Here is a 24,161-nt window from a genome sequence, read left to right on the forward strand (position 1 = left end):
TAATGTAATAGCTCCTGTAGGATATTGAATAAAGAACACCCATAAAATGTTATCACCTGGCACAGTTTTAGTAGTATCTTGGAATAAATGGTTTATGAAAGTGCTCAAGTACTGCTCACTTCTTATGTTAATAAAAATACAAACAAACAAAGAAACTTTGGGCCTGTAGCAGGGAAGTTTAAAAATGTGGTAACAGAAGGACAATATTGAATTGAGTAGAATATTAATGTATTATGTTTACTAAGGAAAAGAGATGAGCAAAGGGATAGATGTGTTAAGAAAATGAAGAGAAAGATAGAGAGCAGGGAGGCAAAGGACATTTTGTACAAAACGTAGGACAAGATTACATCCAGGTGAAAGGAGAAGTGGCCATTGGTTGGCTTATTGTAAGTACACTTGCATTTCTATGGACCTTGGAATACATACTCCATGCTGTTCATCATGGTGTCCCTGGTGCCTGGTAAAATAACTGGATGTTAATTATAAATTGTGTATTAAAAGGTGATCAAATGCCTGGCTGGACCTGACTTCCTAAAACTTTTTTCCTTTGCTGCAGCAGGAAATCCTGTCTTGTCTGGCCCAAATGTGTGGTCTTCCTCCTGTCCTTTAGATCCTGGAATAATGACTCATAAGACTAGATTATTATTTTATAAATACCTAGGCCATATAGCTAGGCTCTTCTCTAACTAGCTAATAACTTAAAATAACCCATTATTCTAATTTACATTCTGCCACATGGCTAGTTACCTGAGCTCAGGCACCACGCACCCTTTCCTCCTCACATCTTGCCGACATCAAATCCAGCATACTTGGCTCTATCCCAGAATCCCCCTTGCCTACCAGAAAGAAGTCCCACCTATTTCTTGCCTCAGCCATAGGATTTCTTTTTTGACAGATGTTGCATACATACGATACACAATACCTACAAATGAGGGTTGATAAGAATGGAAATCACATGCTACATTTAAGCTAGCTTTGAACCCCAACTGGTGTGGTACATCCCTAGCAGTGGGAGCAAATTCAAGCAAAGCTTAGAGATGTTCATTGAGATGTTCATCAACACTGTAAATTTAGTGTATGGCAAAGGTAAAAATGGAGAACTATTTAAAGTTACAGTTTGAACCCAAAAGATCTTGGTCTTTAGGGAGACCCCCACGTGAGTTAAGTATATAAGGAATCAAAGAACTAAGGAGTATTAGCACATTTTCAGACCTTTAAAAGTAGAATGAAATCAAAATTGCAAATGCAAATTCAAAGATTAATTATTTCTTATTGTCTCAGAGCAAAGAGCCACACAGGAGAAGGTATGTAACCAACTTAATCATCTTATGATCTAATCAGGGGAGGGTTTAGGTGGTATTGTGAAATTTTGCAAACTTCGTGTCAGGACTCAGGACTGTGCTGGCTTGGTTTTCAAAGAAACAGAAGCAGAGCAAGAGGTACTGTTGCAAAGCTGTAGTTAGGGTCCAGAAGGAATCTTTTTATAATACTGATCACCTCTGGACAGAGAAGCTATTACCACTTCAGAGAGGGGACAAGAGTGTTACCGTCCAGCACCAATTCCAGGACTGCTCAAGAAAATACATTTTTAATGAGGAAAGAGTAAAAACAGAGTTCAGAAAATACTTAGGAAGAATACTGAGACAGTTAACATAAACATTTATGTAAATCATAATCTGTAAATAGGAAGGGTTCAGTGAGTGAGCAAGAAATTTATGTGGCCTTTCTCTGCTAAGAGCATTGAATTAAAGAAAAAAGGATGAAAAGAAACCCAATCTCCAGTTAAAATATAATTATAGGCCCAGAGGACAACTACTTTCCAAAGAATACTAATGATTCATATCAAAACAACCTCCAAGACAGGAAGAAAAAGAGAACAACTTGGCTCAGAAAAAAAGGCTGAGGTTTAACAGTTTGTTTTCTGTCTTCATCTTCTGAATACAGACAGTAGAGTCAGATTTAAAAGATAATGAAGTTAGATTCAAAAATAAGAAACACAAACCGACACGGCAGAAATAACTTTAAGATTTCCATCTAAAACAAACTCTTCTACACTTTATTTATTGACTGGTGTAGCGATAAATGTGCAGGTCAAGCTGGAACTTCTGAGTAAAAAGCCAACACGTGGACCTTAAAGGTCGAACAATGTTTTAATTTTTTAAGTGAATGTTTGAGAAAAGGACACTGAAAACTACTTGGCCCATAAAACCACAGAACTGTTTGTTACAGGTCACCATCGTCTGTCTTGAATGGGCAGAGACCCTTAGTTAAATCAAGCGGGCTCCTGTGTGGCGCAGTGGGAAAAGTTGTTTCCAACTGTAACCCACACGGTAGAGAAGAAGACCAGCTCCCGCAGGTCGCCCTCTGGTCTCCACATGCACAACACTTGTGCCTGCTCCCGATAAATCAATGTAGCTAAATAAAAATGACAATTCATACAAATTATTTTTAATAAATATTTTCTTTTTGCTGAATCTGAGTTAGGGCTCTAAAGAGCACAGCCTCTAAGGCACAGATTTCACTAATTTCTCATAAGTTGTGGAAATCATAAGGAAACAAAAGAGCTAGGATTTGCAGAAATGCATCTCGTGCTCCACAGAGAATAAGCGTTTTAAAAATTGTTTTGTTTTATTTTTGTTTGTTTGTTTTTCTGAGCCAAATATGAGTGAGTACAGCCCAGGAACATGGGTTCAGTTTCCCTGGATGACATCTTCCAGATACTTCCATGGAAGTACTTACTTGAACTTGTACTTTCACAAAACAAAACAGGATCGTAAGTTAATGCCTTTACCAAATACATTGGTGAGAACTTCAGGCATCCATGTTACGGTGACATCAGTAGCCAGATCACAGCAAAGCAGGGGGAATCCGTGTGACAGGTGTAGATGGGATTTTCTGACATCCTCAGCTGCTGTGTTGATGGAAGCTACGTGGGCCAAATCTATGGAGTGTATTTCAAGGCTTTGATACAAAAGTCAAGAGAACATTAGATCAGGCCCAGAGATGGACGATTAATGACCATCAAGACAACGAAAGGGAACCAAAGATAATTTTGGCTTTCTGTCTGCAACATTCCAACTCTCTGTAATCATGACATTCAATTCAGTCATTCCAGAAACTTAGGCTGGGGGTGGCCTCTCCTTTTCAGGGCTTGTAAACAAATGTAATTTAGTAGCTGATTGAAAATATCACATAGTATTTCTCTTCCATCTGTAAGCTGCTCTAACAGAACAAGAAGCACATTTTCATTTCTAGTACACTGTAGACGTTATTGCCAAACGTGTATATAGACCTCTCATTCATTTCCCAAGTATTTGTTAAAATGAATTATTGTAAGCACTTGTGATGTGTTTTGGAACTTAGGAAAAATTTTCTCATTTGTCTTGGTCTTCAGGATAATGCTATAAGGAAGACATTTTTATTCTCCCATGTTTCTGGTGAAGAAAGTAGGCCAAAGGCGTGGCTAAGCAGGGAAGGGCCCTCAGCATGAAGCCTGGTAACCTGAGTTCAACACCCAGGTGACAGGAGAGAACTGCCTTCCACAAGTTGTCCTTTGACCTCCATGCATGCTGTGCCATGTACACACACACACACACACACACACTAATTTTTTAAAGGTGAACTTTAGTAAGTAAGTGCTAGTTCCTCGCAAGGCCTGAAGTCAAGCTCTCGGACATGGGATCTCTGTCCCCATCCTAAAGCTGCGGAGCCACCCTAAGGCTTCCTAGTGCAGATTGTCGGGAGAGCGAAAGAAGATGTATAAAACACTGTGAAGAGTTGCATCGCACCCAGAGAGGCAAGGAGGGAAAAGAGAAATGTGAGCAAGATACCCGTCAATCAATGGTGCCTTTTGGGTTTGTGTGGTCGCCATACATCACGGCTTTCCAGAATTGCGGCGACACATCCAGACAGGCTGCGGCTACCAGTCACATGCCATGGGATGGAAGTCCTTGTCTGCAAAGCTACAGCTGAAGCTTGGGCTCTGGCTTTCTCTTCCACGACAAAAGTGGCTTTCAAAGTATGTTCCCATCCCAGAGAACAGAGTCTAACCAATGGCTGCGACAACATATATAAAGCCAACAGGGGTTTGTCTTATAAGATAATGTGCCGTGTTCACGTGTGCTACTGTATCATAAAACCAAGGGATTTCTAAAGCTCTCAGATTGGTTGATGGCCTGTTTGTCACTATTATCCACTGGGCAGGGGAATTAACATTATTGGAAATGAGTCTGACTGCATGTAATACGACTTTCAGGGAACCACATACCTCATAAACACAAAAGTGGGACAAGACTTCAACCAACCTCTTTCTGCTCTGTCCCTCCCAATGAGTGGTGTCTCTCTGGTGTGCTATCTGGTATGTTACTATCTGGATGCTCATAATTTAGGGTGTCAGGTCTCTGTAACTGAACAATGGTTTTAAGGAAAGGGTGGTGGGCCGGAGAGCCAGAAGTTGGCCTACAGCACACAGCTCTGGAAAAGCAGTCAATGCTAGATTCTCCAACAGAAAGTGAGACTTCCAGAGGGAAGCTTAGCTTTAATTTATTTTCTCTACACACCTCTTCTTTTACTCCGCAGTTGTTTTCATGTTGAAGTGTAATTCTGGAAAGGTAGGTATAGGGAGTGTTTTTGGACATGGACTTCTAGAAGCTTTTATCTTGCTTTGACTAAGGGCACAGTTCTTTGTCTCCTAAAAAAAAAAAAAAATGAGACTCTGCAAATATTTTATGCTTCTTTCACTGTTGTTAGGATATGCAACCCTCAAATTATTTTCTACCATACGTCTTAGCTATAAGTGATTAAAAATAGACAGGGAGGAGGGAAGGATATAGTTGCAGACTGCAGGACATTAAAAAAAATGCACATCCTGCTAAACTGTGCAAGCCACGGGGAGCGCTGTTCACAGGTGCTGCGGTCCATAGGGCTTGTTCCATTTTTTTCCCCTCCAAGTACAGTCAAAGGTGTGTTGGCTGGAGGCCTCCAGGGCCCTCCTCTCAACCTGCACCTTAGATTTCTGGGAATGCTAACTCTTGAGGTCAGCAGCAGCTGAGGCAACCACAGTGCTTTCAGCTCTCAAGTGCCAGGGCCTGGAAGCTGGGTGCTTTCAGGGAGTTTCCTGCTGGCCTTCATTCTCGGGGCTCATAAAATGCTTACTTTCAGTATAACCTTCATGGACAGGAAGAGATGTTAAGACCATAATTTTTAAAAGAACTCTTCAAGCAATTACAGTTCTTGGTGTTCTTTGGGGGTTATGAATTTTGCTGCTTGCCTCCTGTGGTCATTTCGAACAGAGGCAGTAGTAATAATAAACATACCAGTGAGGCTCTGTCCCTTAGTGGAGTGAGCCAGCCCAGCCAGAAGATATTTGGAGTCTAAAAATATAAAGATCATCAGTCAGATTAATGTCCCTTCTTACGCTGGTTACCTCAGGTGCGCTGGCGCCTGCAATAACCTGACATTCCAAGGTGGATAAAAAAAAAAAATACAAGCTGCTCCTTCAGAAGGCTCCAGAATGCTCCAGAATACGGTCGGTGCGCGTTCATCAGATCTCAAATCCACCCCGGAAGCAGCACTGGCTTTGGCTGGACTCGAAGATATTTACTCCGGACGCTATGCCAAGACATTAACAGCTGCCGGATTAATTATTTATGGCCTCAGTGTCAATCATCTAAGACAAGATCCAAAGAAAAAATATTTTAAAGTCAAGTCATCTGGTTTAAAAAAAAAAAATCTTTGCTGCCTAACACGGTTCCCTTGTCATTTGTTACCCTTGAATTTCTTCCCGAAGAAGTCATCTCAGAAGACTGAGCCCTTAAAATTATGTTTCCTACCCCCTCGGTGTTTCCTTTGAAGTGCTCTCAGCCGCAGAAACAAGCGCCCTGGCTGTGTCTGCACTATTTTCAGAAGATGGCTTAACCACCGGGAGAGCCCCTGACACGCTTTAGTTTTTGAAACTTCAATCGACGAGGTCTGGCGGTGGGAGGCAAGCGAGCCCCTCCCCTGCGCCGAGCCTCGCGGCCCCTGCCCGGCTGCCAAGCCCCGGGCCCACGCGGAGGCTTGCTCCGTGTCGCCCAGCCCGTTGCTGCACCGGCAGAGCCAGTACTTGGTGGCGAGCATCTCCAAGAAGAGTTTCAGTCCGCTTGGCCAGTAGGTGACACGTCGGCCCCCGCGCGCGAGGTTGGCATCCCGCCTTGGGGAGCCTCAGCCAACCCCTCCCCTCCTCCCCGACCCCCGCCGGAGGCTTAGGGGCGCGTGGGACCCGGTGACCGGGCGGGCTCCGAGGCTGCACCGCCCCCCGGGGCGTCTCCGCGGCGTCCCTCTCCCCGGCCGCAGCATCCCGCGCCCGCCGAGCGCCCTCGCCGGTCCTCGCGCCGGTCCCCGCGGCACACGCCCCTCACCTGGGCGAGGCCAGGCGCGCAGGCGCCGAGCGCGGAGCCCGCGAGCGGCCGCTCAGCCCGCGCTCCCGCTGGGGGGTCGGACGGTTCCGAGGGCCGCGGCGCAGAGCTGTCGCCGGCGCCACCGCCCCGGGCTGCCGCAGACCGCGGGAGAGCGTCTGCGCGAAGCCCCGGCGCAGCCCTGGCGGGGGCGCCGCCTCCCGGACGCCGGCCACAGCCCCCCACCGGCCGCAGGAGCGGCTGCCCCGCGCGCCCGCCGCCCGCGCGCAGAGGTAAGCTCGGGGCGAGCAGCTCCGCGCCGGTCCCCGCCGCCTCCGCCCGGGGCGGAGGATGGAGTTTGCGCTTCGTCCCGCCGCCCCACTTGTAGAGGCGGGCACCCCGCCGCTGCCCCGGCCGCAGAGGCGAGGCTCCCGCCAGCCCCCTCGAGTCGAGGAGCCTAGGTCCTGGAAGCTAGACGTGCAAGGAGTCCCCTGGGTGGACTGGGATAAGCCAGGATGGAAGGGGCGCTGGAGAAGGATGGGGTGGGGGTGGCAGGGAGAGCCTCGTAGGGGTCAGAGGCAGCTCCTCTGCCCCCAGAACTCCGGGGTTTACAGACTCTCTTTCCTAGAGGGAAAGGAATAATTTGGTTACAGAGGTGTGAGGGGAGGATGACTGTGGCAGCTTAGGGTCCCAAGGGCATTCTGCAGAGATAAAGACCGTGACATAGGTGGATGGTGAGGCTTGAGAGCAGACGCCCAAAGTTTGCACTTGTTGGGAGCTGGAGAGGGCAGCCTGGGTTAGCGAGAGCTGGTGAAGGTGTCAGCTCAGGGTGGGAGGACTCTGCAGGACGGCGGAAGCGAGGAGGGAAGCGGGAGGGGGAGGACCATCTGCTTTGCCTCTGCTGTGTGCGGGCCTTGGGATGAGGGGAAGGCTAGACGGAGGTCGCTCATGCTTTGCTGCCTATGGCCCGGGAGAACACTCGGATGGTGAAGGTCCTGGGGCCTTCAAGGAAAATGAAATGCCCCCGCCCCCATGAGCACAAACAATTTTGGAATGGCCTCAAAAGTTCCTGGATTTGGAAACATTTTCACATAGTGAGGAGGTTGGCGGTTCTCTGTGGTTTTGCTTATCTGATAAGCAGTACGCAGAGGCTATTGCAAACTTTGTCACAATGAAGCAAAATACCAGGAAAATAGATGCCCAAGTGGAGCAAAGACTTGTCATGGGGTAGACCGGCAGCGTCCATACAGCGTAGGAAGGGCTGAAAAAAGATTTATTAAATAAAGAGGCAGGTTTGTTTGTTTTTTTTTAGAAAGTTACTGAACTGCATCTCAAACACTTATGCTCCAGATATCTCCTTTAAGTGTTTCAAGGTCTGCTCTTGCCTGTTTCCAGAATCCTTCAATTTTATTTTAATATCATGTGTGCATTGAATATTGTCCTTTCCTGTCACAGATGAATGTCCTTAAGAATGTAAAATACTGGCTTGCAGGTTTGGCTGCTTAAGATATGGGTGAAGAAAATACGTTTATTTGGTCAAAGCATTGGTTGTTCAGATTTTATATTTTTCAGTAATCAAGTATTTGTGGATTTATCGTTTATACTCTTAACCCATCTCCGAAAGTGATTTGAGGAAGTTTAAGGTGAAAACCACAAATCAAATAAGCTATTCTTGTAAATCTCCTTGACCTCTTATGGGTGCATTTGTAGTAAATACTTTCGGAAAGGTGAACTCTCCCGCACGGGGAAGCATGGCTGTCGGTACTGGAAAAGTGCTGGTGGTAGCAGTGGTTTGCAGCACAACCCCTGAAGTCTCTCATTTGCATAATATTGTGTTTCAGGTACATAGGTAAATGATTTAAGAGGAGCCTAATCACCACTGTCACTGATATTAAGGAAAACAGTGTTGATAGCTTACAGCATTTAAACAATATACAGATTCCCAAGGCCAAAACAGTCTGTCTCTGAATGGAGGCAGAAAGAAGCCAAGGGGAGGCATTTCCTCCTCAGTGGAATGAGAGCCTGGCCGCAAACACGGCAGGTGATGAGAGCGACAGCAGTGGGAAGGCAGCCTCACAAAGTGCGACTACTGAATGATGATAAAACGTCCTGGCTGTGGGAATGAAGAGAACCCATCAAAACAGACATTCCCGGGAGACGGAAGTCTACGTAGGGTAATGCTGGACGGTGTTGGGAACCACAAGCGAGGCATCGCAGCGCTGCTGCTTTCCTTTCCCTTCTGGCTGAGTCTGAAGATGTTCCTGCTTAGCTTCTCATGACGGCAACATGCAAGCACACACACACACACGCACATGCACACGTGAGCAATTAGCTGACTTCTTACAGGAGTGACTACTTCACTTGTGGAAAACCTTTGCTCATGGAAACAAAGAGAAAAGTTGGCTTTCTAAGGCTTCCAAGTTCCTGCCTCTCCAAAGGTCTAAATTAGCACAGTGTTTTGGGTTGTTTTGTTTTGTTTTTTTTCTGTTGAAATTACCGCTGCCTTCTGGGATTGTGGGCATGCTCCACTGGCATTTTTTTTTTTTTTAATCTAGGGCCTTCTCTTGGTTTTCTTTGCTGTGTAGGTTATCTTCCTTTTGCTTTTTGTAGATTTTATCCGGCAGTGTTCGCCATCTCTTGTCTACCCCGTCCCTAATGCATTTCCCTCTCACTTTTGGAGAATATAACTTGCTCCTCATCAACTCTTCTGCAGTGCCCCAGTAACATAAATCTCTGCCTTAAGAGCAAGACCCTCTGCTAATAGGCTGTCCTCTGACCTCATTGACTCATTCATTAAGTGAATCTGTTCTGTGCTGGGCACAGCCTTGGCTGAGAATGAAAACAAAAACAAAACCTGTCTGTTTTATGTTCAGTGATATAGCGAACTTTTTCCCAATATTGGAATCCGCTGCTACAGTGTAGTCCTACATGGTAGAAACAGGGTCTCAGCAACCCAGCTGGCTTGTGGCTGCGCTGCTTAACCCTCCCAGGTGCAGCCAGGTGCAGTCAGTCTGGCCTGGCCTGTGCTGAAGGCGGTGACTTTCTTGGGATGGGCTGCCCTGCAGACTCCTGGGCTCATGCTGTTCCCTCTGCCGGGAGCAGACCTCTGTTTTCCCGCAGCCACTTCCACCTGTCTGAGACGCGGGGCAGTTGCCACGTGCTTCCTGATCTGCTTTTGAACTGTAGCTTTGACTGGTGGGTGCTCTATCATCTTCGATTCCACTTCTCTGAAGTGCAAGCCAGTTATGTGTTTTCTGCATTGCACTCAAGGGCACTGCAGCAACCTAGTCCTTTACTTCCTGAAATACCTAGCCCAGGGCCCGGCCTCTCGTACTGACATCAATAGATAATTTAACTAGTTGGATTACGTTCTTCCTGGTTCTGTGGTCTTACTTTATATAACTGATATTATTTAAACACTTCAATTTGGTTCTCATAGTAGAACCCATGCTTCATAAGTTTGAGTATGCATATAAACCATTCAAAAATGTTATTAAATGCAGATTCTGGTTGAGCAGGGGCTTGGAGAGGCCCACGATTCTGCACCTCTTACAAACTCCTGGGCACTCTGGAAGAAGCTGTGACACGTTCAGCATGAAGGCAAAATGTGATGATAAGCAGGCTTGCTGGGTTCTAGCAGTGACTGTCCTCCTGCCTGGTGGCTGCACTGCAGTTGGTGCTTGCCTCGTGTTAGAGAACTACAAGGTGCCGATGGTTCTCCAGGGTGAGTGGAAGGGTGGCTATTTCCATGTGTGTCCCTGTGATTTGGCTGCTACATGTTTGCAAGTGGGTCTGACCCCATTGTATTTTTCTCCAGCCTGACAGTAATGCTTTGTTACGCACCCCCATTTCCCCAGTGACACACCTTCTGGCTCTGTTTCTTTCTCACGCAGCTTCCATTTCCCCCTCCTCTTGTCTTAGGTGCTCTCTCTCTGCCTCCCTCCCCACCATCTCTTGGTCAGCCCTGGCTGACTCTGCCCCACCCATTTTCCCACCCTATCCAGAAGTTTTCAGGGTGCAGGAGACTCAAGCTCTCTTTCTGCCATGGTTGCCAGGTTAACGCCCCAGGCAAAAAACGTTTCCTTTCTGGGTATCTCCATCACGTGTCAGTAAAAAAAAAAGTAGTGATGGAGCTTCTTGGATCTGCTTCAGGACCAAGGCAGACACCATGCAGAATCTTCCTTCCCTTGGAGTGGAAGGCGCATGCTGGGCTGGGCAGAGAAACGAAGCTTGCTGATCTGCTCAAGCTGGCGTATGTCTCTGCCTGCGTTCCTGTATCACGGTCCTATTCAGTTAAAGAACTTGAACTTCTATTGTTAAAAGCAATTCATTGCTTTCCTTTTTTTTTTTTTTTTCAGTGTTGGGAATCTGAAATCTAGGTCTGCATGCTAAGCAAGTGCTCTACTTCTCTGGTACCTTTTAAGTTTCAAAATTTTATTTTCACATTTAATTGAATTGCTGTGTATATGTGCATATACTCACTCACGTGTGTGCAAGTGGAGGGACATGTGGACGGCGGAGGACAACTTGTGGAAATGGCTTCTCTTTTTCCACCGTGTGGGTCACAGCAATCAAATGCAGAGTTCCAGGTTTGGCAGTGGGTGCCTTTTGCCCACTTTTTTTTTTTTTTTTTTTTTTTTTGAGACAGGGTTTCACTAAGTTTCATAGGCTGGCCTTGAACTTGGAATCTTCCTGCCTCCACCTCCCAAATAGCTGGCATTTCTAGACCTGACATACTTGTATTTCTTAAGAAAATAAGTGTTCCCTGTATTTCCAACTCAGGTTCAGTAATCCATAGGTGTTTACTCAAAAGCGCTTTATGGAACTTAAACAATAAAAAATGCTTATTAATGTTTAAAAAACATCTCCGAGTTATTCTAGGCTCCAGGCTGAGTGGAAAACTTGAGCCTCTGGTGGGTAAAGTGGGTGTAAGGTGGTGGCTGAGAATGCGCAGTAGTTTTCTAAAGCGAGTGCTGGCCTTTGGCTCACCAGCCTGGCAGAGTCTGGAGGGGTCGCCTCAGCTCTCTGGGTCTTGATTTCTTCACGGTGAGATGACCTGACGTGCCCGTGGTGGACCCTGTGCCAGAGGCTGTCTGCTGTCGTGCCACGTGCACCTCCATCTGGGAAGGACAGCCACTGCTCACCCTGCAGGTCCATCCCAGGACTGCGGCCTCCAGGCCCTGACCCGCTGAGGGCCCCAGGACTGCAGCCTCCAGGCCCCACCGAGGGCCTCATCAACACTTCCCTCCCTGCCCGTTCAGCTCCAGGAGATTCAGCCCAGCGTGATCAGCTTGAAAGGAAATTCATGAGCATATCTTTCAGAAGGCAATGAAAAAAAAATGAGGAAGGCATATATACCAATAAAAACTCAACCACCCTTGGTATTCGATTCATTTGGTGCCACATCAACTCTGTGATCTCGTAAATAGCAGAGATAGATTAAAATACTTATAAACTGATACAGAAGGGTGGCATGACTTTTTTTAACCTACTTTATGAAAAATGACTTAGCTCTTTAATAAAGACAGTTCTGTCATCAACAAATAAAAAGGATTGAAATCCGTGAGCCTGGGAGAGCATTTTATTTTGGTAATAAATATGAATGTGCAAAGCATTTACATTTCTGAGTTTATGATGGGAAATGGAATTTAAAAATAAAAAAGCAAACACATAGATAGTCTGTCCTATGCGTCCAATCAACTTTTTTCCCCTCTTTTTGGCTGGAGTTCTGAATGGCCAGTATGCTATTATGTTATCATTGTCTCAGCAAAACGAAGATTAGATAAATGAACAGAACCAATAGTAACTGGGGGCTTCTGGTCCACCTTTTTCTTCATACATCTGAAAATAAATAATTTCAAAAAAAAAAAATAAAAGGTAATTTTGTAATCTCAGTGGACTTGGTCCAGGTAGCAGACTGTGATTGTCAGGGGTGCCCGTGTGACCCATTTGTCAGCTGGAATACAAAGTTTCATTCTGGGTTACTTTTTAGTCAGGAAGAATGTTTTCAGTTAAGATACTACCAACAGCCCAATATTAATTTCCTACCCTGTTGACATATAGGTTTTAAATAACATCATTAAAAAGATGAAATGGAACGTTAAAAGTACATTGAGCTCCTCTGAAGACTGTTTTGAGGAGTGATGAACACATTCTTGTCTTACCTTCAGTAGACTAGTGTAAAATTCTACAGAGAGCCGTGGTATTTGATGTGTGTTCCCTGAGTGGTCTGTCTCATGCTTAGACTATTAAGTACAGGCTTTATACCCTCAAAGCCTGGACATTTGGTCAGCTTACATTAATTCCCTTCAGGCTTAACAAATTTCTGTTTCTATGACACATCAGCAAAGAGTGTGGAAGTGACCAGTCATTCAAATGACCATTAAATCATGATGTCTCTAGGGTTAAAAGTGACCATCATACAAAATTCCCTGTGATAAGTAGAAAAATGAGACACTAAAAATTAATAATATTTAAAATCAGAGCCTAAGGACATTAAGCAGGGCAGGTAATGACAGATAATGCTTACTAGCATCAACACTAGATTCTAAACTTCTTATTGTAAGTGTATATGTGTGTGTGTTTGGGTATGATGGCTTGGGCGCAAGGAAGCTTACTCTCACAGGCTTTGAGGGGGAGGAATTACTTTAATGACACAAAGCACTGTTTACATATAAAAATTACTTATATATGAGGCATTTTGGTTTTATATGAAAGAAATATTTTTATTTAAGTCAGTAGATTATTTCACATGCTGGAGTCCTGGAAAGGTCCTCAATCCTCATTTGTGTTGCACTGCTGAAGATGGAAATAGAATGGCCCAAAGACTGAATTTTTATTCTTGAATCAGACTTTGTGGATGTCACTTGCAGCGCTTTCATTTATTAGCTTTGTAATACTGACTTAATATTACATAACGTTTACATGTTTTTAATTTCCCAAATATAACAACAATAAAAATACTTTCATGGGATTGTTTTTAGATAATACAACGTAATGTACTTAGCGAAGTCCTTGGCACCTATAGTATTCATAGAGGTAGCTTGAGTCGTCCAGGATGCAACTTATTATTAATAGAAGGTACCCCCCAGGTACTCGGACTTCTTTGCCAAGGGAACTCTTACCATCCCTGGAGGTCTGAGCTTCAGTTTGAAACTCACTTGGTATTTTACAATTTGTATTTTTTTAATCAGTTTTAATGTTTACCTTATTCTGCTCTCATGCAGTGCATCACAAAGGCAGCCTCCCCTCCCTGCTTCCCTCCAGCCGGCCCACCTCCCCTCTCTCCAGGTCCCCCGCTCTGCCATAATTTGTCCTTTTATTTCTCTCAACCACTTTTCCTTATTTACGTTAGGAGAACAATGAAATGGGAGCCTGAAGAGAGGTGGAATTTCAAGCACCCCAAGGACTCTTGGAAATGTGTAGCTATGTAAGGCCCCAGTGGATGGTTTACTGATGCAGATGGGTTCTAGAACTTGAGGAAAGAGCAGCTGGCTAAACAGCATCTGTATGACCATACTTCCCGCACCTGGGCTGTTGGGAAGTGCCCGCAGTCAGGAGTGGTCCAGGAATAGGCACTTATGTCACTGAGGTCTGTGCATCTAGGGTGAGGGCACATCCACCTAGTGGTGCTTTCTTCCCGGGCAACTGACTTTAGACAGATGGCCACCCATCCTGGGGATAGCAGCGTCTGTGCAAAAATCTGGATCCTGTTCGTTGTTATAATTTAGAAAGGGACAAGAGGGTGAACTACATGAAGGATTTCCAGAGCTTAAGTTCATACACCCCTCCTCCCCTCCTATGGTTCGTAACTGTCAATTTCACTTTCATAAGGATAGAATATTTGGAGGGGGAGGGGTGAGAAAGGGTTATTCTGAAACTCGCTCTGCAGACCTTGAACTGGCAGAGATCAGCCTGCTTCTGCTTCCTGAGTGCTACAAGTGACAGTGTGTGCCGCCACGGTTGGCCTTTGGAATTTATTCACTTTTGGAGGCTACGTCTCAGTTTCCCATTGCTGAGAGAAAATATTTGGGATAAAACTTAGAAGGAAGAATGTTTATTACGTACATGTATACATATATACATCACACAGGCAGGCAGGCACGCACACGCAGCTTGAGAAGTGTGGCATCTGTGGTGAGGGCATGTGGTGGAACACAGCTGCTCACCTCATGGTATCTGCAAAGCTAGAAGGGGCCAGGATCTAATGATATCACCCCTGGAAAAATTTAATTTTCTGACCAGACCCTACACCATGGAGGTTCTACTACTTCCTTTTAGTGAAACAGGTGGAGAACCAAGTGTGTAACACATCGCGTCTCTTGGGAGACATTTCAGATCCGAGACATAGCAGAGGCTTAACCTCCCCAGCTTGGAGGAGCAACCAGGCCACACTTGGAGATTAACGCTGCTTCTCAGCTAGGGATGCTTGTTGGCATTATTTATGGTTCTAAGTGAAAGACCAGGAAAGCACAGCCTTGTCAGAGAACACTGTCCTCACTTTGCCCCAAGAGCCAGCCATGCAGGGCCTTTCCTGTGTGAATTCTGGCAAGCAGAATTTGCTCCATCATCCACTGCTCACTGGGCTTTATGGGTTTTAGTCCGCTGCAATTCCCTACAGCAGTGACACTGCCGCTGTGTGCTCTGCCTCAGTGTTTCTGTAAGCATCCCCTATCGGGTGCTGGGATCCCTGGGCCCAAATCTCACCCCCCGCCAAACCTAAGTGAAAGGGCTGAGGAGATGGTTCAGTCAGTAGTTCGCTTGAAATACAAGTGTAGGGACGGGACTTCAGTCCTTCCAGAGCCATCATGGAGAAGCCGAATGCCGTGGTGAGTGCTGTAAGGCAAGACGGTCTCTGGGACTTTGGCTTCATGGGCAGTGGGTTTGGTTGAATCGCCAAGCTCCAAGGTCAGTATGAGACCTTATCTCAAAGATTAAGGTAAAGATCAATGGAAGACAACATCAGTGTCTACACCTAGTTTTCATACGTGTGTTCATCCATGTGCGTGCAACACACATGGGTATGCAGCCACACATACTGATGACAAATGTGTGCATTGCTCACCAGGATAAAAAAACATTCAAGATGAGAAGAAAAACAGAAAACCCCGTGAACACCAGAAGCAAGCAGGAAGAGCTGACATCTCGGAGCTAGTTAACCATGGCTGAGGTTTGCTGCTGGTACCGTGCGGAGTTTTTGCCTTCCATGAGCTCATGGGCTTCAGCCGCAGGCATGGAGTCCACCAGGGCTACTGAATGCTGGCACTGCCTCTTTCTCCCCGTGTGTCTAGGCTTTCCCCCGTGTCAGCATTCTGGGAACAGCCATTTGTTCAGTCTTGGTGGTTTTTATGGAGGGAAATCGGTCTCCTTTCTTCTCGGCTTCTTCCCATCGTCCCTCTCCAGAGCTGCCAAGCAGCAACCATGATAACTGCCAGAGGTCCAGATGTGATGGTGCGCAGACCGCTGCTGTCCTGGCAGACTCCTTTCAGTCTTTCAGGTCCTTGGAGAGTTTCTTGCCTTGTAGGACTTACATAAGCAAGGTTTAAATTTGCTGAGCGTTCGGTAGGCTCTCAGATCTCTCGTCTTCCTCTTGCATTGCAGTGGAGAAGGAACAATAGGGCAGGCCCAAGGCTGGCATTGGCAAAGGGGAATCAAATCTTTTGGAACAGCTGATCATTGAGCTCATGTTTCTGAAAGATCAAAAATGACAGCAAAGAACTGTGGAGGCTGTGTAACAATTCCCCTTGAGTCTTCAGGGTGCGCATTTCAGTGTAGCCATTCCAAATGCAAATATTAGAACTGTTTATGTTGATGTGTATAGCAATCAGCACAGGCGAGACTGCTCGTTGATGGGTAAGTTCCAGCTCTCACTCTGATCACTATTTCCAAACCCTGCAGTCCTGTTGTGTTTAGTTAAATCACACTGTTTTCAGAGGCAGGAGGCATCACAGGTCTATAATTTAGTGGTTCCTTGTTCTAGGGTCATTATGTGATTGAGTACTGCTTTCAATCTGCCTCATCTCACCCGATGTCACCCTCTCTCTGTGCTGTATGGGAAGGCTCGCTGGTAACCGAAGGGTGAGTTGCTGAAGGTGGATGATTAGCAGAAAGCTAGAATGAGAAGAATCGTACGTTCAGGACGTAGCAGCATCAAACCTTACGGATCCCGAAAGGCACATTACTGATCACCTGACAAGCTTATTTGCTAACATTAAGGAAAAAATATATAAAAGGAACCATCTGAACTGTTCCACAGGAGTAATTATGCAGGTGGCTTGAGGACACCTCTGCAAGATGGCTTTTTAATAGTCTGGAGAGCCTGTGCCTAATTGGGAAGGTCACGGCACCTGCAGGGCCTCTCTGGCTCCTTCATCCCTTTCAAGCCTGTGATGACCAGGCACATTGGGGTCAGGATGCCTTATGGGCAGAAGCCATTCCAAGTAAGGGACAGGATAGGTTTTTTTGTGAATCCCTCTAATCCCCGAGGCTGCTGTCTCTTAAACCCCCTTCAGCAAGCGGGGTGGCATGTGCCCCACCATCTGTGTCACATAAGAAGGCTTTAAACAGACGTGGCAGTTGCCCGAAAGCCCTGAGAGGGTGGCATGTGGTTACGGAAGTAGATTCATTTTCCGAAGCTCCAGCAGGCACCACCAGATTCAGTGGGCAGGAATATAGGAGACAGATTTCAACCCAATATGAGAAAGTACTTTCTAATGATTCCAACTTTCCAATAACAGTCTGTCTGCCTTGAAGTTTCACGTTCCCTTGAGCTGAGTGGTGAAAGTCAGCAGAGTGTGGACCAGTCACCAGAAACCGATGGAAGGGGTTCCAGCACTGACTGGAAACTCAGCTGAGCTGGTCTCTATGATCTAGCCTCTTGACGTTATTGTTAAAAAATCATTATAGAAAGGGGCAGGAGGCTGTAGGAGAGAAAGTAGGCGGTGTTTCTAGACTCTGCAAAACAAGAAGGAATGGTCCTACCTTCTCCCGATTTCTAACACACTGCTCTTACTCAGCGCTTGTGACAATGCTGCCACCTGCTCTCACTGAGCAACCCAACAGTGCAAATTCTGTTAGCCAGAATTCCACAACTTATTCCTCCTCCGCACACAAGGTCAAGACCTGAGGGACCTTTAGCAGGCTGTAAGCAATCAATCTGGCTTAAATACCCTTGAGAATCCTTGCATGTTTCACACCATTTTGCTGTGCTTTTCATATGCTATTTGTGATATTAGATTTTAACAGGCTTTGCCTTGTTCTCCCCTCCCCCCTTTACTAGAATGAAAGCTTCTTGAAATTAGGCTTGTTTATTTCTTTATCAAGTTAATGATTGTACGAGTGTCTGGCAAAAAGTAAACGCTAAGTCGTAAACCACCCACCTCACTCTTACCCCTGAAAGAAATATGTGGGCTGGGTTTTATCCTCCCAAGTGTGGGACCAAAATGCTACAATATTCTCTGTTTCTGGATCCACCTTTCTAATCCTAGTCACATCCTAATTACCTCTCCCGTACATTCTCTCTCTGGGAGAGAGGGAAGGCTAGAAAAGGGAATGAAGCCCTAAGAATGCTCCCCATTAGCTAAGGATGATGCTTATGCAACATTGTTGGTTTCCCGCTGGGTCTGTTGCCCTCTGAATCCCCGGTGTTAAGCTGGGCTGTGTTGTCTGTTTCTGTGACTTCACTGTTTCTTTCCAGACAGTTTCTGAGCTCATTTGCTCTTACATTCTGTGATTCATAATCTTTCTTCCCTTCCGGGGCTTTCTGCAGCCCTTCTCTTCAACACAATATTTTCCAAAAAGACAGACAGGATGATGCTGGCAGGAGACACACAGTGCTGGGCATGGAAATCTGGGAATTGCAATGGGAAAGAGTTTGTTCTCTCTGGGCTGACTCATCCAGATGAAGTTCCTGCTGCATGGATAACTTACAAACACCTCGAAGCAGAAGGCTCCTCTTGTGCAAAATGAGTGTGTTACGTATCTAGTAGGATTGCAAAGAATCGGTAAGACACTGTACAGGGAACATTTATGCTGGCCAAATAAAAAAATGAACAGTTAAGAAATGGTTGCTGCTAGTAGTTGGAAAGTCCTTTTTTTTTTCCCTTTCTCTTTTCTCCAACAACTGGAAGGTATACACACACACACACACACACACACACACACGTGCATGTACGCACAAACATCCTGAAGAAATTCCCTTGGCTCATGCCAAGCCCATCACCATTGTATTCTTTATTATTATTATTAATTTTTATTTTTTATATTAATCACAGGTTATTTACTTTCTATCCCAGCCATAGCCCTTTCCCTCATTCCCTCCCAACCCCACCCTCCCTCCCTCATCTCTCTACCCCTTTCCAAGTCCACTGCTAGGGGAGGTCCTCCTCCCCTTCCATCTGACCCTAGCTTATCAGGTATCTTCAGGACTGGCTGCCATGTCCTTCTCTGTGGCCTAGCAAAACTGTTCCTACCTCGGAGGGGGGAGGAGGTAAAGGAGCCAATTGTTGAGTTCTTGTCAGAATAGTTCCTGTTCCCCTTACTAGGGAAACCAACTTGGTTACTGAGCTACCATGGGCTACATCCGAGCAGGGGTTCTAGCTTATATCCATACATAGTCCTTGGTTGGAGGAACAGTCTCATAGAGGACCCCCATGCCCTGATATATTTTGTTGTTGTGGAGCTCCTATCCTCTCCCGGTCATATTAACTCCCCTTTTTATCATATGCTTCCCTGCATTCTGCAGAAGGTTTGGTTATGAGTCTCCACATCTGCCTTGATACACTGCTAGGTAGAGTCTAGAAAAGATCATCCTGAGTAAGGTATCCCGGGAGCAGAAAGACACACATGGCATATACTCACTTATATACCTTATATAAGATAGGGTAAACATACTAAAATATGTGCTCCTAAAGAAGATGAACAAGAAAGATTACCCAGAGTAAGATGATCAGTCCTCAAACGGGATGGACATGGGAAGGAGGAGAAAACAAGTAACTGACAGGACAGAAGTTTACTGCAGAGGAGAAAACAAGTAACTGACAGGACAGAAGCTTACTGCAGAGGCCTCTGAAAGAGTCTACCACGGTACTCTTGAATGTCAGTCATCTTCCATCTAGAATTGCTGGAGAAAAGCAAGATCCCCCTTCTCTGAGGCACGCTGCCCCTGCACGGGCAGTGAGAGAAACCTGTTTCCCAGCAGTGGGGAAGATATTCTGCATTTGTTTAGAAGACATAAATGGGACTGCAGAGACAGGAAGTGGGAGTGGGGATGTATCTTAACATCACATAATATATCACACCCGTATCAGGATTCCTTTATTTGCAAAAGCTTTGACTGAGCGATGGTGACACAGCAGCTCATAGACACCTTATAAAAATTTATGAAGTTTGGGTTGTAAGGAACACACTGCTCTACACATACAGAGCAGTCACATTTTTTATTAAAATAATTTCATCTCTAGGCCCATTGTCTCCATATCACCTGTAATAGAAGTTCATGCTATGGCTAGACACCTTGCCAGCCTGTAAACTTTATATGGGCTTTTGGCAAAGGCTGATAGTTTTATGAGATATGATTTTCTATCTTACCAAATTAGATTATTTGAGATAGCATCCCTGGATATAAAAATTCCAGTCCTGAGGAAATCGGTACCTCGGAGACTGTGCATCCTGACAGAGTGGAAATGGAGCATAATAAATCAGCCCAAGCCCATTTCTCTCCACTCAGCTTCATCATTCATCCTTCGTGTGGTTCCCATGACCACTTCTCCACCGTCAGTCAGTCTGCATCCGGGGTTGGCTCATCTCTTGTGCAGTTTGTCTTCCTTCCAGGGTCCAGCTCGTACCTACGGCATGTTGTTCTGTTCATAGGGTCCTTTCTGGAACCATGAGGCATTGCCCAAGTCTTCTCATGATCATATGACAAGGTCCAGGCTAGTGAGAACGTGCTCTGCTGGTTGCAAAAGCTTACTACTAAGGAGGTAGTTCATTTAATACGGGTTAGAACAGATAACTCCTTTCTGCAACACAAATGGAGGCCCACTGGGTAAGTCAAGAATTCTCTCCTGGGTCTCCTGTGAGGGCACAGAGGAGTGATCTGATACTAAAGGTCTCCTTATTCCATCCCTTCCACTTCTTCTATGAGGAATGCTTCTTTGCTGTGCTTCTTTGTCGATACTTCCTTGATCCATGGACACCATTATCTGTTGCCATAAATCCAAGGGTGACTGCAATGATGTGCAAGAAACTTGGAAAGAAAAAAAAAAGTAAGCTTAGGACACTTCACTGGGAATTAGATACATAGCTTTCAATCCTGTTTCCAGCCTGTATTGTTTGTGTGATGTTGGATCATTTTTCTGTACTACCCCTTGTCTTTGTTACGTACAAAGCAAGCAACAGGATTAGTTTACTCTTAACAGAAAACTATGAATGAAGCAACATGCACAGGGCCTAGACAGGTCTGCACCAGCTCTTCTGTATATGTACTACAGCTTTCAGTTAGTACTTTTATTTTGGACTCCTGAATTTGTAAACGAGTGGGTCTCTGATTCTGATTCTTGTGCCTGCTCTTGGGGCTCATCTATTTTTTCTGTTGGCTTGTCTTGTCTAACTTTGATATGATGGTTTTTGTCTTATCTCATTTTATTTCATTTTGTTTTGTTGTTATCTCCTGGAAGCCTGCTCTTTTTTTAATGAGAGACAGAGGGGGAATAGATCCGATGGGAGAGGAGATGAGGAGGAAGTGGGAGGAGCAGAGGGAAGGGAAACTTCATTGAGATTGTATTATGAGAAAAGAATCTATGTTTTAATAAAGAGAAAAAACTATAAATTATGACATGTGTAGACATGGGAAGTCAGACTCTCTTCTTCTGTACTATTTGATTTAAGAGGTAGATGTCCTGAGAATCAGCCAGTGGACTCTGAGCCTGGGAAAGGACTGCTCTCAAGAGAATGGCCCTGCTACTCTGAGCTCTAGCTAGGGGACTGTCAGAAACATCTCTGTGTAGAAGACTGGATTATTGGTCGTGACTTGGCTAGAGCAAACACCTGAAGCAGTGGCTTACCAGATAATGTGAGCGAGAGCGCAAGCGGGGCGCAAAGTGCATAGCTGAGCTGCTGGCACTCGTCTTGTGTAGGAGAAGAGGTAATGATTTCAACCTTCAGGAGTTTTTACATGGTGTGTGTAAGTGTGTGTGTGTGTATAGAAGTCTGTCTGCTGTGTGTCATGTACCCACACTTGTGTGGGTGTGCATGCCTGTATGCATGCATGTATTGGCCAGAGGAGGGTATTGGGAGTGTCTTTTTGTTTACGTCATACTTAAAGCCAGCAAGCTCTACAGTTCAGCATTTTGGCTCAGATAGCCGGTCACCAATCTTCCTGTCTGCAGACCCCAGTGCTGGGGTTTCAGGCATGTGTAGTCATGCCTTGCTTTTACACAGCTGTTGAGTCTTTGAACTCAGTTTCCCTGCTTGTACAGCAAGCAGTCTTGACCACTTAGCCGTCTTCCAAGCCCCCGACTAGACTTTTTTAGGGTGCTTTCACCTGTGTTTATCCACTCATATGCTTTCAACTCCCTTAATAAGGCTGGTGCTGACCTCTGTTTCTTGCCTGTCTATGGAAAGGAGGAGACTCTCAGTTAAGTCCTGAGAAGCAACATATTGTGCACAGAGCAGCACAGTTCCACAGTGGCAGACAAGGCTTCTATGTCACAGAAGCAGTTAGAGCCTAGGTTTATGGATCCACAGAATTTCAGTTCACACCTCATACCTCTTGGGTCAGAATCTCCACTGTGAACCTATAGATGTTTTATCTAGAGACTGGCTTCCAAGGAGTAGTGATTTTGAGGAACCTGGTGTCTCCACTGCAGACCCTTCTTTCTCATGCATGGTTGGCATCAGGTGGGCCCATCTGAATCCTTGGAGAGACCAGTCTATAGATGGAAATCCTACTCAAGGGGCCCCAGCACGGCTTCTTGGATTACACACACAGAATAAAATCAAAGGATGTTTCTGTTTTCCACACTAGCAGAAAAGGTGCTGCTTAGAACCATTCATGTAGATACGCCCCAAGCCTTCATCGTTCAGCTCCTTCAGAACTCCCTCTGACTGTCACCATCTCGTGTCAACAAAGTCCCACTTGAAAACAGGCAGTTGGAGCAGGGCAAGCCCAGAACACCTGCCAGACTTCCCAGTGCCTAAAACAATTCGAGTTAAAGTTTGTAGTTGTGATTCTGGCACAGATTCTGATAAGAGGACTGTTTGACCATATTCTGATAGCGGCCGGTCCCCAGTTCCAAAAGAGCTGTTCTACATGTGTTGTAAGGATGAGAAATAAACTTAAAAGTAACTGAATAGCATCAAATTTTGAACACAAAAATTTCTTGATTACCAATTATTTGTATAGTCGGGCAAGTCAGGAGCTCATTTTCCACATCTTCTAAAGGTATCATGGTGTCCCTCACCTTGTAAGAGAACAGCAGTGGGAAAGATGCGACCTCAGAGGAGAATAGGTGAAACAATATCTTTCATTGTCTTTCAGAAGAGCGGGATGGCTTTAAAAAGTTTCACTAGCCCACGGCTTGACAGCTCTCGATTTTGTTAAGATAACTGAGTGGAACAGGGACTACAGTGACTCAGTTTTCTCTGAATGCACCTGATGCCGTGGTGTAAGTAAGGGGCAGTGGACAGCTTGGTCCTGGCATTTCTTTGGAGGCATCTGGGACCCTCTAATGATGATGCTCATGTGAGCCAGCAGAGATCAGTTGTGCACAGGTTTTGCACATATGATCCCAGACAACGGAACACGAGCTGCAGATCCTCCAGAAAGAAGCATGATGCACAGGGATGCGTGTGATACAGGCTCCTTTTGAAAGCGTGTCATGCCCTTTGGTTGATGGCTTGATCACTGATCTCTGGTCCCATCACTTTGAATGGCACCTACTCTCAGATTTACAGGTCGAGTAATATTTTTATTCTGGCTGAGTGCCCTCCGTCAAACCGCCCACGGGCTGCAGCACTGCTGGTGAAAGTTTTCATCTCTTGAGGCTGGTTTTAAATTATGCCGCATGGTGCATCGCTGGGTTACTGATTTTTATTCTATTGCCTTGTTATATTCCTTCAGATCACACTGTTTACCCAACAAGGGAACTAAAACAGCCTGCATATTTAAGTAAATCTGTGCCAAGAATTTGCTGTATGGTATACTTATATATTTAGGATGGATATACTAATTCATTCTTCTGAACACGAAGGTACACATTATATTGGCAAATTGTCCTGTTGTGCTGTTTCAAGTCACTAAGACGCTGGCTCTCCAAGCAGGCTTGTCCCCCCTGCTCCCCTTCCCATTTCAGACTCAAGCATATTTGTCTCAAAGTGCCTTCCTAACTGTGAAAGGGAAGGAGGGAGGGGAGTAGCAAAACACCCCAAGAGTAAAAACAGTGTGTTCTTGGGAACAGCTAGGTAGTAAACCATTTCCAACAGGGTTAACTATTACTTACTCCATAATATTAAAAGACTTGCAGTAGGAACAGGTAGTTGGAAAGCTCATCCATGGAGAGACCAATCGGGAACTCTACCTGACTGCCTCAACTTCCCCAGCCAATTCCTGCTGGGTGTTTGTAAGCTCCAGATGTGATGATGTCTCCTTCTTTCGCTGGAGCTTCTCCAGTTATCTTGCTGGGTGCTGTAGGCAGGTACTGACCAGGTACTCGGTACTCTCCACTGGTTAGTTGCTTCTTGTTCCTTCACGTTCACTTGCTATGTACTTAGTGCGCTGACTTGTTCAAA

The 24,161-nt window shown here is 45.4% G+C and overlaps 1 protein-coding gene and 1 long non-coding RNA gene across 5 annotated transcripts in view; one reads left to right on the forward strand and one right to left on the reverse strand.

Moving 5' to 3' along the window:
* Positions 1 to 1,346: 1,346 nt before the first annotated feature.
* On the reverse strand, positions 1,347 to 6,534 carry LOC132655931 (uncharacterized). The gene is made up of 3 exons (XR_009593896.1): positions 6,399 to 6,534; positions 4,560 to 5,668; positions 1,347 to 2,961 (listed from the first exon to the last, which is right to left on the reverse strand). It is a non-coding gene; the product is annotated as an uncharacterized LOC132655931 (long non-coding RNA).
* Znf385b (zinc finger protein 385B) overlaps positions 5,664 to 24,161 on the forward strand; it is a 383,942-nt gene continuing 365,444 nt past the window's right edge. Inside the window, exon 1 of one of the 4 annotated variants that reach the window (XM_060390400.1) lies at positions 5,664 to 6,147. The gene's annotated coding sequence lies outside the window, so the exon portion shown is untranslated. Of the gene's footprint in view, positions 6,148 to 6,513; positions 6,668 to 24,161 lie in introns of those variants that run through there. The other 3 variants (XM_060390401.1, XM_060390399.1, XM_060390402.1) reach the window with 3 other exon arrangements.

This window comes from Meriones unguiculatus, chromosome 8 (genome assembly GCF_030254825.1).
Source record: "Meriones unguiculatus strain TT.TT164.6M chromosome 8, Bangor_MerUng_6.1, whole genome shotgun sequence".
NCBI classification, from domain to species: domain Eukaryota; kingdom Metazoa; phylum Chordata; class Mammalia; order Rodentia; family Muridae; genus Meriones; species Meriones unguiculatus.